The sequence below is a fragment of the Cannabis sativa genome, chromosome 2 (genome assembly GCF_029168945.1).
Source record: "Cannabis sativa cultivar Pink pepper isolate KNU-18-1 chromosome 2, ASM2916894v1, whole genome shotgun sequence".
NCBI classification, from domain to species: Eukaryota; Viridiplantae; Streptophyta; class Magnoliopsida; order Rosales; family Cannabaceae; genus Cannabis; species Cannabis sativa.
In genome coordinates this window covers 61,299,306-61,312,838 of record NC_083602.1, presented here as the reverse complement: position 1 = coordinate 61,312,838, position 13,533 = coordinate 61,299,306, and positions in this window count along the sequence as shown.

Below are 13,533 nucleotides of genomic sequence, written 5' to 3'. Positions count from 1 at the left end.
CTCATTTAGCCAAAACATGAGCTATATTATTGAAAGATCTAGGCACCCATTCAATACTGCCCTTGAAATCTGTTGGCAATCTGTGAGGATACAAGCTTCCTTGACATTCATCTTGAAATGGACATCTAGCCCGATCCTGACCGCTTCCATTTCACCTTGGATCCCCACAGCCTCAATACCTTCCTTGTTAGCATAGTCAACATTAGCTCTGATTTTTCCTGGCCTAGGAAGTTCCCATGGAGTTTCATGAATTTGTCGTGCCTCATGTTGAGCAACAGAGTTAGTCACCATCGTCTTGTAGTGTCAGTGAAAATCCTCATAATCTCCTGGAAAGGCGATCTTCCTCCATTGTAGTAATTATCATTTTTGATAAACCACAGTTTAGACAACTAAAAAAAAGGCCTTTCTCTTCAATTTTTAAGTCAGTCTATCTTCGTTTTTTTATAAAAATTTCTACTATAAAGTTATTTGAGAGCAAGACGTAGATTCTAAAAATACCGAAGACGTAAGGGTGGCATATGTCTTCGGTCATTATGTAATAATTGAAGATATAGGTAGAGCTACGTCTTTAGTTATTATATAACAATCGAAGAAAAAAGAGACCTATCTCTTTAGTTATTATATAATAATTGAAGACGTAGGATCTTCCAGTTTAAATTATGCTTCATTTACGTCTTCGATTATTAGTAATAATCAAAGAGGTAGGGCCATTTTCTCATCGGTTGTTATATAATAACCGAAGACGTAGGGTGTTTTTTCAAAAACTTCTTTAAATCTGAATATATATTAATTTTTTAAAACAGTTATAAATTAATTATAAGAATAACATTTACTTTTAAATAAAAATTAATAAAATTATATAACAAGTACAAAATATATTCTAATTATATCATAACAAAGTCAAAGGATACATTACAAAATATGCTAAGTCCTTAGTAATAAAAAAGCGTACACAAAATAAGTATTGCTTACAATTAAAAGTCTAAAGCTAGTTAGTTCAAGTATCGTGTCAATTTTTATAACTATTGATGTTGCACTTGTAGCATCATTGTCTCCACATCGTATTTTTTCTTTTTTCCAAACTGTAAAATTAATGTGTAAATTAGTTATATACTACTTAATTATAAGGCTTTTTTCTATGTAATAATTCATTAATTATAAGTTAGTATCCTATTTACATGTGTACATAAATGAATTAATTATAACTTCATTGCATTTTTATTTATAAGAATGAATAAATTTAGAGCTTTGACAATGTCATTGATGTATTTTAGTACATAAAAAACTGCATTCATTTCCCAATGTTTGTTTTGGACAGGTTACAGGGGTTACTCCTAAAAATGTTCCAAGTAACTCGTTAGAACCTCCAAGCAGTTCATATGCCCTAATTAAATTTAATAATTTATATTATATTTAATTAGCTATAGTTGGTATAAATTAAAATAAAAATTATAACTTTAAAATAAAACTTGAAAAGTACCTTTAGAGTATGAGGTCAATAGTCATCTTAAGGTGTTTATATCCTGACCAAGGGTCGAAGTGAATTATCCTCCCAGCATAAACGATCTCAAGCATCTAATGTTGTCTAATAAAAATTAATAAGAAAATATTAAGTGCTAATTTAAAAAGAAGAATAAAATTATATTTAAATAGTTCTTGTACTTGTACTTACTTATACTTCTAAGGTATGAAGAACATGTGGGATTTATTATTCATTATATTCAACCATTCAACCAATCTCACAACTTCTTGGTCGACAACTCCTTCCTTTTCCATGGAGTTGAGAAGCTCTGGGTCAAAGAACTTGAAATACTCCCACATATTCGTTAAATCATCCCAAATACATCTGTATAAATTTACCATGGTTAAGTGTTACATTTTAATAAATTAGGAAGAATATTATGTAAAACATACCTAATTCCAAAAATCATTACGTAAAACATAGCTAATTCCAAAGATCATGTCTGACATCTAATTTTGTTCAAGGTCCCAACCTGCTCTACATTCTCCAATAATAAGATAATGTTGGTGCGATGTGGCATGAAATCAGGATCAATTGGAACTTGAACAATATTGTGCATACCTTTCTTCCTTAGAAATTCTTCAATAAAAAAGTGGAGGCATGTAGGTATTTAAGCCCAAACCTCAAAAGGGAATGTTGCAACTTCGTCCAATCGATCTTTCCTGACATTTGATTATGATCCAGCCAAAGACATAGCAGGAAGGGCTGATATATGTTTCCCCTTAGACGATGATCTGTGAGGGGTTGCTATCTGCTTCCCCTTCAACGATAATCTATGGGTGGTTGCGACATTTGTTTTCCCTTATCGCTCACTTTATTTTCAGTTTTAATGTTGTAAAATTTTACCAATGTTGGTTATCTTAGTTTTTTATAACCACCGAACAAGGGTTTTTCTGCATCACTAACCGAACTGTCTAATTTTTTAGGATCATCAAGAAACTTCTCTTGTGCTTCATCAAGCAATTCAATAGGATAGTCATCAACATTATTAAACTCGAAATCATCTACGTCTCGCTTCCCTGACAGATATAGGTTACTAATTGACCGCTCTCCGTGTCAATACCATGTAGTGTAGCTTATACTGAAATCCTTACGATCCTTTATCATCGTAATATTGCCTTTTATCTCGTGAAAACAATCTAGACACGGACAGGGAATTCTTTCGTAATTACTAGAAATTTTTAGGGCAAACTCTAGAAATTTGTTGAGCCCATCTTAAAATCGTGGTGTTTCTCTCCTCTCAAGCATCCACGGTTTATCCATACCGCAAATAAAATCCTAACAAGTAGGTTTAAATTAACTTTAATCTAAAAATTTATCTGAATTGTACCGAAATTTCTGTTGGAATTATTTTACCAAGATCTTAGATCTACTCACAAGTATGTTGATTTAACAACCTAAATATGAACTTCTAAAACGATAGAAAATTAAACACATAAAAGTAAGAGAAATCTTACATTGGGTGCAGCGGAATATATGTCTCCTCCCACTCAGATCTCTAACCCTTGATTCCTTTCTGTCGCAGAGTATAATCAAGATCTGAGCCCGAATGTCCTTCTTTGTTGACTCTGAATTCTACACAGCCTTCCTCACTATGATTGACGTATTACTTGATGTGTGTGGGCACTACTCTATCACTTAGAGGATGTCGAAAAATAGAGAAGGTAGAGAGAGAGAGTGGCGGCTTCAAGATGAATTTTGAGTGAAAGAAAATAATATCAAAGTGTCTATAAAACCTGAAGCCTTTACCTTCTATTTATAGAAGACCACATAGGGTTATTGTTGAATTTCTTGGCATTAAAAAAATGAAAAATAAATGGAAAAAGGGAAGCAAAGGTGGCCGGCCTAAGCAATGTGGAAACAAGCCTTCCACTTTTCCAACTTTCCTTTTCCATCATTCCTAGTTTCCCATTTTGTCAAAAACTGCCAATTCTCTTATTCAACCACATAAATGTCAAATCTAATTATTTAATAATTATAATTAATTGTCAAATAATATATTGTCATTTATTTATTAATAATATAACTAATCAAAGTTTCCCAATTAATAAATATACCCTTCAAATTCTCTATTTACTGTTTTGCCCTTAATAAGTGATAAATTCTCAAATAGACATAGTCTAACTTTGAGAATTATAATTGATTAATTAAAATCAATTAAATGAGTCTTACAAGTAATATTGTCTCAACTAGTGAAGGGACCATGGGTCTATATAACCGAGCTTCCAATAAGCAGATCAAGAATTTACAACTTAAATTCACTAACTTATTAATTCTTCGTTGAATCCACGCATAGAACTTAGAATTGCACTCTCAGTTATATAGAACGCTCTATATGTTCCACCATATAGACACGTCATTAGTTATCCATTGTTATAATCCTAATTTGATCAATGATTCTCTATATGGATGATTTACACTGTAAAGGGATTTAATTACCGTAACACCCTGCAATGTATTTTATCCTTAAAACACTTAACCTGTATAAATGATATTTCAGGTAAGTGAAATGAGTACTCCACCATTTATTTTCGTTTGGTTAAGCTCGAAGGAAATCATCCTTTGCTTTCTATTCGCCAGATAGAAGCTATAGATTCCACATTTATGTTAGCGCTCCCACTCAATTGCACTACCGTGTTCCCAAAATGTACGTATCACCCTGACCCAAAAGTAGGCTTAACTAACAAATCAAAGAACACGAATAATACTCTTGAGATTGAACCTAACCATATCAGGATTTAGATCATTTGATCTAGGATCAACTAAGTGATATTGAATTGAATAGATATTACGGTAAGTTTAATAAATCTATTTCAAAGTTCAATATCGGTCCATTCCAATGCATACTCCATGCATCCAACCCAAGCTTTACTTTAACCAATGTTCTGGAAAGAACATAGCATTTCTCCAAATGCAAGTAAACTCTGTTGTAGATTGTCATATCAGTAAAACCTAGTGTTCTGATAAATCTAGGAATCTTTATTCACATAGTCATGTTTATTTTCCACTGTGTTGACAACACAATAAACATGATCAAGTATGTGAAAAGGGTTTGAATGAATTTATAAATCAAATAGATAAGCAATTGATAAGGTGAACCAAAACATACACAAATGAATGAAAAATACTTCTGTTACTTTATTGATATTGAATAATCTGGATTACATTGAAATAGAGTTTTATGTAGGGCATAAAACCCAACAAACTCCCACTTGCACTAATATAAAACTAATGAGTACATTTCAATTAACCCTAAATTCTGACGGTGCTTTTCAAATGCAGTCACTGCCAAGACTTTGGTGAATGGATCAGCTAAGTTATCCTGGGTATCCACTTTCTCCACCAGTACATCCCCTCTTGCCACGTATTCTCTGATAATATGATATTTTCTTTCTATATGTTTGCTTCTCTTCTGGCTCCGAGGTTTCTTACTGTTGGCTATAGCTCTATTGTTATCACAAAGCAGGACTAGAGGGTTTTCCATTCCAGGTACTACACCAAGACTGGTGAAGAACTTTCTAAGCCAGACAACCTCTTTAGCTGCTTCAGCCACAGCTATGTATTCTGCCTCCATGGTAGAATCCGATATCGCGGTTTGTTTAGCACTTCTCCAAACCACTGCTCCACCCCCAAGAGTAAACACCATCCCAGATGTAGATTTCCTGTCTTCAAGACATGCCTGGAAATCTGAGTCTGTGTAGCCTATGGGATTTAGTGCACCACCCTTGTAGACTAATACATAATCTCTTGTACTCTTTAAGTATTTCAAAATATACTTAACAACATTCCAATGTTCCTGTCCTGGATTTGACTGATACCTGCTCACGATTCCAACTGCATAGCAGATGTCAGGTCTAGTGCATAACATTGTATACATTAGACTTCCAACTGCAGAAGCATGAGGAACTTTTGCCATGTCCTCTATCTCTTATGGATCAGTAGGACACTGTTCCTTAGATAGACAGATACCATATCTAGAAGGCATATTCGCCCCATTGGTATTGGCCATGGAGTTTCTCTCTAAAACTTTGTCAATGTAAGTTTTTTGAGAGAGAGCAAGGGATCTGTTCTTCCGGTTTCTAATAATCTGAATACCGAGAACATAGGTCACCTCACCCAAATCTTTCATATCGAATTGAGTGTCTAGCCATTCCTTGATGTGAGTCATTTTCTTGACATTGTTGCCAATGATCAAAATGTCGTCAACATAAAGGACCAGGAATACTACTACTTGGTCTTCCTTGAGTTGGTAAACACAAGGTTCATCTTCATTCTGATGAAAGCCGTAGGTTTTAATGATCTCATCAAACCTTTTATTCCATGAGCGAGAAGCTTGCTTAAGTCCATAAATAGACCTATTTAATTTGCAAACTTTATTTTCCTGCCCAGGAAGAACATAGCCTTCTGGTTGCTCCATATAGATGGTTTCTTCAAGAAGCCCATTAAGGAAGGCTGTCTTGACATCCATTTGCCAGATTTCATAATCGAAAGCGGCCGCGATGGAGAGAAGAATTCGGATGGATTTGAGCATGGCGACAGGACTAAAAGTTTCCTCATAGTCTAGCCTTCTCTTTGGGTATAACCCTTGGCGACCAGTCTAGCTTTAAAAGTTTCGACTTCGCCTCCAGCACCTCTTTTCTTCTTGTAGACCCATTTGCATCCGATTGGACGATAGTCATCGGGTGGATCTACATATTCCCAGACTTTGTTCTTTTTCATAGAATCCATTTCTGAATCCATGCCAGTTGACCATCACTTCCGTTGCGGACTTGCCATTGCCTGTTTATAGGTTAATGGGTCATCATCAATACCACCACCAACGACCATATTGATTTCACCATCCAAGCCATAACGAGATGGTTTTGTAGAAACCCTCCCACTACGACGAGGAGCGGTGACCTTTTGAACAGGAGCTTTGGTAGTATTTTTCTCAGTTGCTACAACTGAGGGAGTGGGATTATCCTCTTCTTGAGTAGAAGAAGATGGAACATTTGAAGGAACTATATCGGCAAGCATTTCCTCCAATACTACTTTACTTTATGGTTTGAAATTCTTAATATAGTCATTTTCAAGGAAAGTGGCGTTTGTAGAAACAAACACTTTATCATCCTTGGGACTATAAAATAGTCCACCCCTAGTCTCTTTAGAATTTCCGACAAACATGCAAACCCCAGTTCGCTTTTCAAGTTTGCCATCTTTCTTTCTTAAGACATGAGCAGGGCACCCCCAGATTCTATAATGGTGTAAACTAGGTGCACGACCATTCCATATTTCTAAAGGTGTCTTAGGGACTGATTTAGATGGAACAACATTTAAAATGTCAGTTACCATCTGAATTGCATATCGCCAGAAGGACATAGGTAGAGTTGAGTAACTAAGCATGGACCTAACCATTTCCAAAAGCGTGCGATTCCTTCTTTCTGCAACTCCATTTTGCTGTGGAGTGCTAGGGGCAGTTAATTGGAATTCAATGCCAAGTTCGATTAAAAGATCTTTGAACTACATATCCATATATTCTCCACCCCTATCAGTTCGCAAGATCTTTAACGTTTTACCCAATTGGTTTTGAGCCAATGCAAGAAATTCCTGAAACTTTTCAAACGTTTCAGATTTCTTATGCATAAGGTAAATATGACCATATCTAGAGTAATTGTCAATGAAAGTGACAAAGTACTCATAACCACCTCGGGCTTTTACATTCAAAGATCCGCAAACATCTGAATGCACTAACCCTAGGGGTTGTTTGGCACGCTCTCCCTTTGCAGAGAAAGAACGTTTGGTCATCTTTCCTTCTAGGCAAGACTCGCAAACAGGTAATTCACCTAAGACAACATTTTTCAATGGACCGTCTTTGGTTAGCCTATTTAGTCTGTCATAGCCTATGTGACCTAAACGTAAATGACATAAATATGTTTCATTATCATCATCGATCTTTTGCTTTTTGTGGTTTCTAAGTTTAGCTACTTTAAAAAGTTCGTTATGTAGGGTAAGTGGTTCGTCTGGTCTAAGAACATAAAGCCCATGTTCCATGGATGCAACACAAATATGAATGTCATTTCGAGAAATGGTAGAACCAGAACTCGAAAACTCTAATTTGTATTGTTGCAATTGTAAGCATGAAACAGAAATCAAGTTTCTACTGAAATTTGGAATGTATAAGACAATGTCTAATTCCAAAATTCTGTTTTGAAACTTGAGTTTGGCTTTTCCTCTAGCTCTAACCGATACCATTTCGCCATTACCAACCTTAAGTTTCAACTCTCCGGATTTCAAATAATTCCATTTTTCAAGCAATGACAACGAACAACTTACATGGTTTGTAGACCCAGAATCAAGAATCCAAATGGATTTATCATTCTCTAAAACACATGATTCGAAGACTAAAGCATCACTGCTTAATCGTTTTCGAATTGTCGTTCTTGCTGGTTCATTTTGTTGTGAAGTATAATTTGAGGAAGTGGAATCACTTTCTCTTATCTTCTCAACTGAGCTTGAATTAGTAGGATTTATGGAGTTATGAACTATTTGCTCTTTAGAGTGAACAATTCCCAGCTTATCTGCTTTTTGGAATATCATGTTCATCATGAGCACATGTGAAGTATTACTCTGACCAGGAGTCTAATTCACATCTTCAAGTTCATTTGCTAAGATATTAACTAGGAGTGGATCGAAGTGAGGGTTATCCATATTGGCACTACAATATATCAATAAAACAGAAGTAAGGTTTTGGTTCTATAAATTCATACACAAGTTCAGAAAATAACAAATAATCACATATGTTATAAAAATACTAAATCTAACATAGTTTATTTTCCAAGGTTTCCAACATAATGAAATACAGTGTCCCGGTAGGCGAGAGTCAAAGATAACATTATTTGAATAGAGTTGTCAGCTCATCTAAAATAAAACCATTTTAGCAACCTTTTATTATATCAAAATGAGAATCCAACGTTTTCCCGGTAGGCGAGAGTCAAGGTTATTCTCATTTTAGGAGCTTCCATCATTGTTTCATGTTTTATGAGTTTATCTCTAAGTAGTCACCGTAGGGGGGAGTCTAATAGAGACGAAAACTTACAAAACACTTATCAAATGAGATCTTACGGTGTTAAATGCTTTCAACGAATAACCATCCATAAGGGGGACGAAGTCTAGCGTCTCGAGGTTATATTGAAAAAATTTAACTATTGTAAGACCAACAATGGAGATCGAATATCTTTTGATTAAAGCTCATTATTTAAAAAAAAAATATTTTATTTAATCATTTACTTTATTCCATATTTAAAATTGAAATATTACAAATTAAAGTTAAAAATCCAACTTTAATTAAATTTCAAAAAATGGAATAAAATTGAAAAATATTTTATTTAAGTTGTTTTAGAGAAATCTAAAAAATCCAACTTAAATATTCTTCAATCAATGACTTAATTAAATATTAACAATTAAGTGGTAACCACTTAATTTAGAAGACATTTCATTTTAAGTTTTCCATATTTATAAAATATCAACTTAAAAATATCCAAAGAATCTTAATGACAAATTCTTAAAATTTCTCAACTTAATTTTATAATAGGAAATTCAAAAGATATTCAAATATAAGTTGATTTGTTAGATATAACAAAATCTCAACTTAAATAGGAATATTCAATAAAATTATAAAATTAAGCTTCAGAAAGAATTTAGATAGTTATAATTCTATATTTAATTAAACACAAGAAAAATACATATAGTTTTCTAGAATATTATTCATCAAACTATGTTTTTCTTAAATTAATTTCAAGGAAAAATGAAATTAATTATGTTGTTAATCAATTTTATTAGGTCAAACTAATATAATTAATCTAGCACAGTTATCCAAATCAGGCAAATGGGCCTTCACAATTGGGGTTGTTCATGTGAGGGGGGGCTGGGTTCAGTATGTCGTACCCACTTCTAAGGCTCCCAACTCTCACATAAGGCCCAAAAGAGAGGAATTTAACCTTAAAATGAACAACTGTTATTAATTGAATAGGCCCATTAACTAAATGAGCCTAAATAAAATCTATCAAGTTATGACATTTTATTTAGCAACAACAACCTATATGTATCTATAACAGAAATTAAACATATAGGCTCACACAGGCACACAGATTTGGATGGATCCTATCATGTTACTAGGTTATACACAGATGAAAGAAGAATGTAAAAATTACCTGTTACAAATTATTTACTTGACCTATTGACAATTGAACCATGGGTTAAAATTAGATCACTGGATCTGTCAACAAGTTAACCATGGCAATTTAGATCAAGCAATAATAGGTTTTAGAAAACTTACAAACAATCTAAAACACATACTCCTGCAACAAGTTAGATTTGGATAGTTGGATGTACGATTTATTTAATTTTTAAATATATTTCGAAAATAATAAATAAAATTTCGGTTTTTTTTTTAAAAAAAATATTTAAAAATTAAACCTACAATTTTGAAAAATTATGTTTTAAGTAACCTAAATATCATTTAAAAAAAATTGTTAACTTACCTTTTAAATTTCATGTTATTTAATAAATTAAATATTCAATAAAATAGAAAATGGTAAATATATACCCTTTTCTGATTTTACAATTTAATTTAAGTAAAAATAACAAAATTTAAAAATTAATAAAAATATCTTATTTCCCTTTTTAAAATATCATGATTATTGTGATCTTATTCTAAATAAGGTCAAGTTACCAAAAAAAATTTAATATCTCACCTTAAAAAAAAAAAATAATCAAATTTTAAAGGAAATAAGAAAAGAGGTAAGCAAAAACTTGATTTTTTCCTATTTTCAAAATCAAATTTCACTAATATCTAAAATTAAAAAATTAATTTATTTCTGATAATTAGATTTGAAATATGAAAAACAAAAATCAATATACAAAACTACACAAAAAATCGGAAGTTAATTCCATGAAATAGCATGAAAAATCGAAGAAAACGAAAAAAATTACACGTTGTACGGATGGTATGCGTTGTGTTACGTGCAGTCTATGATGGCACGTTACAAGCTAAGTGATGCACACAAGTTGGCCAAGTGGTGGTCAAGTGGTGGCGCATGATGTGGTGCATGCAGGTGGCATGCTGATGCTTAGGTTGTATGCAGTGGCATTTTCGCAAATATCTTCAATATTGTCCGGATCGGGACGGGACTTGGTATTCGCCATTTATTTGGGTCTACAAATAGAATGGTGCAATCGGTTTGGCGAAACTAGGTGATTTGGTATATGGCGCTTCCCATATGTCTACAGAGCAAAAATCATCTATGTTCCTAGTAGAAGGCTAAAAGCTCAGAATGCTCTTTAAGGGGGTACTCTGGTGTCAGCTCTCCACCACCCCTTGCACCTTTGTGCTAAGTGAGCTACTACTAGCCAGTGGGGACTAGTAGGGCGGGCATATGAGGACCACGAGGGGACTCATATGTCTCCATGAGTTGGAATACTCACGGACATTATCGGGCCGACCCAGTAGTGCGTCGAAGAAAGCTACCAGAGGTTCAATGGTACGTTTCCCTTGGCTTGTCGGTATGCCGCTTGCACGGGACGTAGCCTAGATCCTCAAAGAGACGTCGTGGTGCACCTAGGCCACGAGTCTCAACACGAGATGACACGGGTAGTCATTCGTGGACTAGTTTGCATACACGCATGGGACGGATGCACCATGTTGGAAAGGGACAGAGGTCTAATGTATGCAACTAGTTTGGTGGCTTGTCTTGAGGGCCTGATAACATGCGTGGAGGCATGGCGCCTTGAGGATTGGTCCATGGACGTATGGGAGTCCTTGGGCGACGAGGGAGACTATTCGGACAGTATCGAATGGGGCATGATAAAGGCGTTGGCACGTTAACTTGGTGTTGGCATCTTGCCACCCATGCTACCTTGGTCACGAGTGACAAGGTGAGCGTCGGTGTTGGGATTTGTCTTACCATGGTGGGAACCTATGGACAGTGTGAGTATCTTAGCTAGAGAGCCTCGATGCATGAATGCACTCATGGATGCTTGCGAGCATGACTCGGTGAGAGTTGTTCAAGAGACGGAAGTGTGCACCAGGCACACGGTCGCGCGAAAAATGAGCCCATTGTTACTCGGATGGTTGGAAGGCTGACCTTGGCTTAGAGAAGTCAAGGTGCCGCACGGGTGTTCCGCTGCCTGAAAAGGTGAGCCCGTGACACGTTGCATACCACCCGCGTGCACATGTGGGTGTGCTGCCTTGATTTCATGGCGCAGGGAGGCTGCTAGCAGCCCATCCACGCGCGTGGGTTAAGTGCTCACCACCCCGATTTTTTCAATTTTCAAAAATTCATAACTAATTCAAAATAAATCGAAATCGAGTTCTGTAAAAAAGTAAATTGCTTAGAATTTTCCAAACTATCCAATAAAAATAATTACAGAAACAGAAAAGTAACTATTTTTCCCAGAATTCACAAACAACAATCAAACATCAATATGACACACAAAGCAACAAGATACCATCCAAATCACAAACAAATCGTTTTAAGTCCAAATTTCTTGCAAGCAAATCAATTTACCATGGCTCTGGTGCCAGTTGTTGGAATTATTTTACCAGGATCTTAGATCTACTCACATGTATGTTGATTTAACAACCTAAATATGAACTTCTAAAACGATAGAAAATTAAACACATAAAAGTAAGAGAAATCTTACATTGGGTGCAGCGGAATATATGTCTCCTCCCACTCAGATCTCTAACCCTTGATTCCTTTCTGTCGCAGAGTATAATCAAGATCTGAGCCCGAATGTCCTTCTTTGTTGACTCTGAATTCTACACAGCCTTCCTCACTTTGATTGACGTATTACTTGATGTGTGTGGACACTACTCTATCACTTAGAGGATTTTGAAAAACAGAGAAGGTAGAGAGAGAGAGTGTGGCGGCTTCAAGATAAATTTTGAGTGAAAGAAAATAATGTCAAAGTGTCTGTAAAACCTGAAGCCTTTACCTTCTATTTATAGAAGACCACATAGGGTTATTATTGAATTTCTTGGCATTAAAAAATGAAAAATAAATGGAAAAAGGGAAGCAAAGGTGGTCGGCCTAGGCAATGTGGAAACAAGCCTTCCACTTTTCCAACTTTCCTTTTCCATCATTCCTAGTTTCCCATTTTGTCAAAAACTGCCAATTCTCTTATTCAACCACATAAATGTCAAATCTAATTATTTAATAATTATAATTAATTGTCAAATAATATATTGTCATTTATTTATTAATAATAAAACTAATCAAAGTTTCCCAATTAATAAATATACCCTTCAAATTCTCTATTTACTGTTTTGCCCTTAATAAGTGACAAATTCTCAAATAGACATAGTCTAACTTTGAGAATTATAATTGATTAATTAAAATCAATTAAATGAGTTTTACAAGTAATATTGTCTCAACTAGTGAGGGGACCACGGGTCTATATATCCGAGCTTCCAATAAGCAGATCAAGAATTTACAACTTAAATTCACTGACTTATTAATTCTTCGTTGAATCCACGCATAGAACATAGAATTGCACTCTCAATTATATAGAACGCTCTATATGTTCCACCATATAGACACGTCATTAGTTATCCATTGTTATAATTCTAATTTGATCAATGATTCTCTATATGGATGATTTACACTGTAAAGGGATTTAGTTACCGTAACACCCTACAATTTATTTTATCCTTAAAACACTTAACCCTGTATAAATGATATTTCAGGTAAGTGAAATGAGTACTCCACCATTTATTTTCGTTTGGTTAAGCTCGAAGGAAATCATCCTTTGCTTTCTATTCGCCAGATAGAAGCTATCGATTCCACATTTATGTTAGCGCTCCCACTCAATTGCACTACCGTGTTCCCAAAATGTACGTATCACCCTGACCCAAAAGTAGGCTTAACTAACAAATCAAAGAACACGAATAATACTCTTGAGATTGAACCTAACCATATCAGGATTTAGATCATTTGATCTAGGATCAACTAAGTGATATTTAATTGAATAGA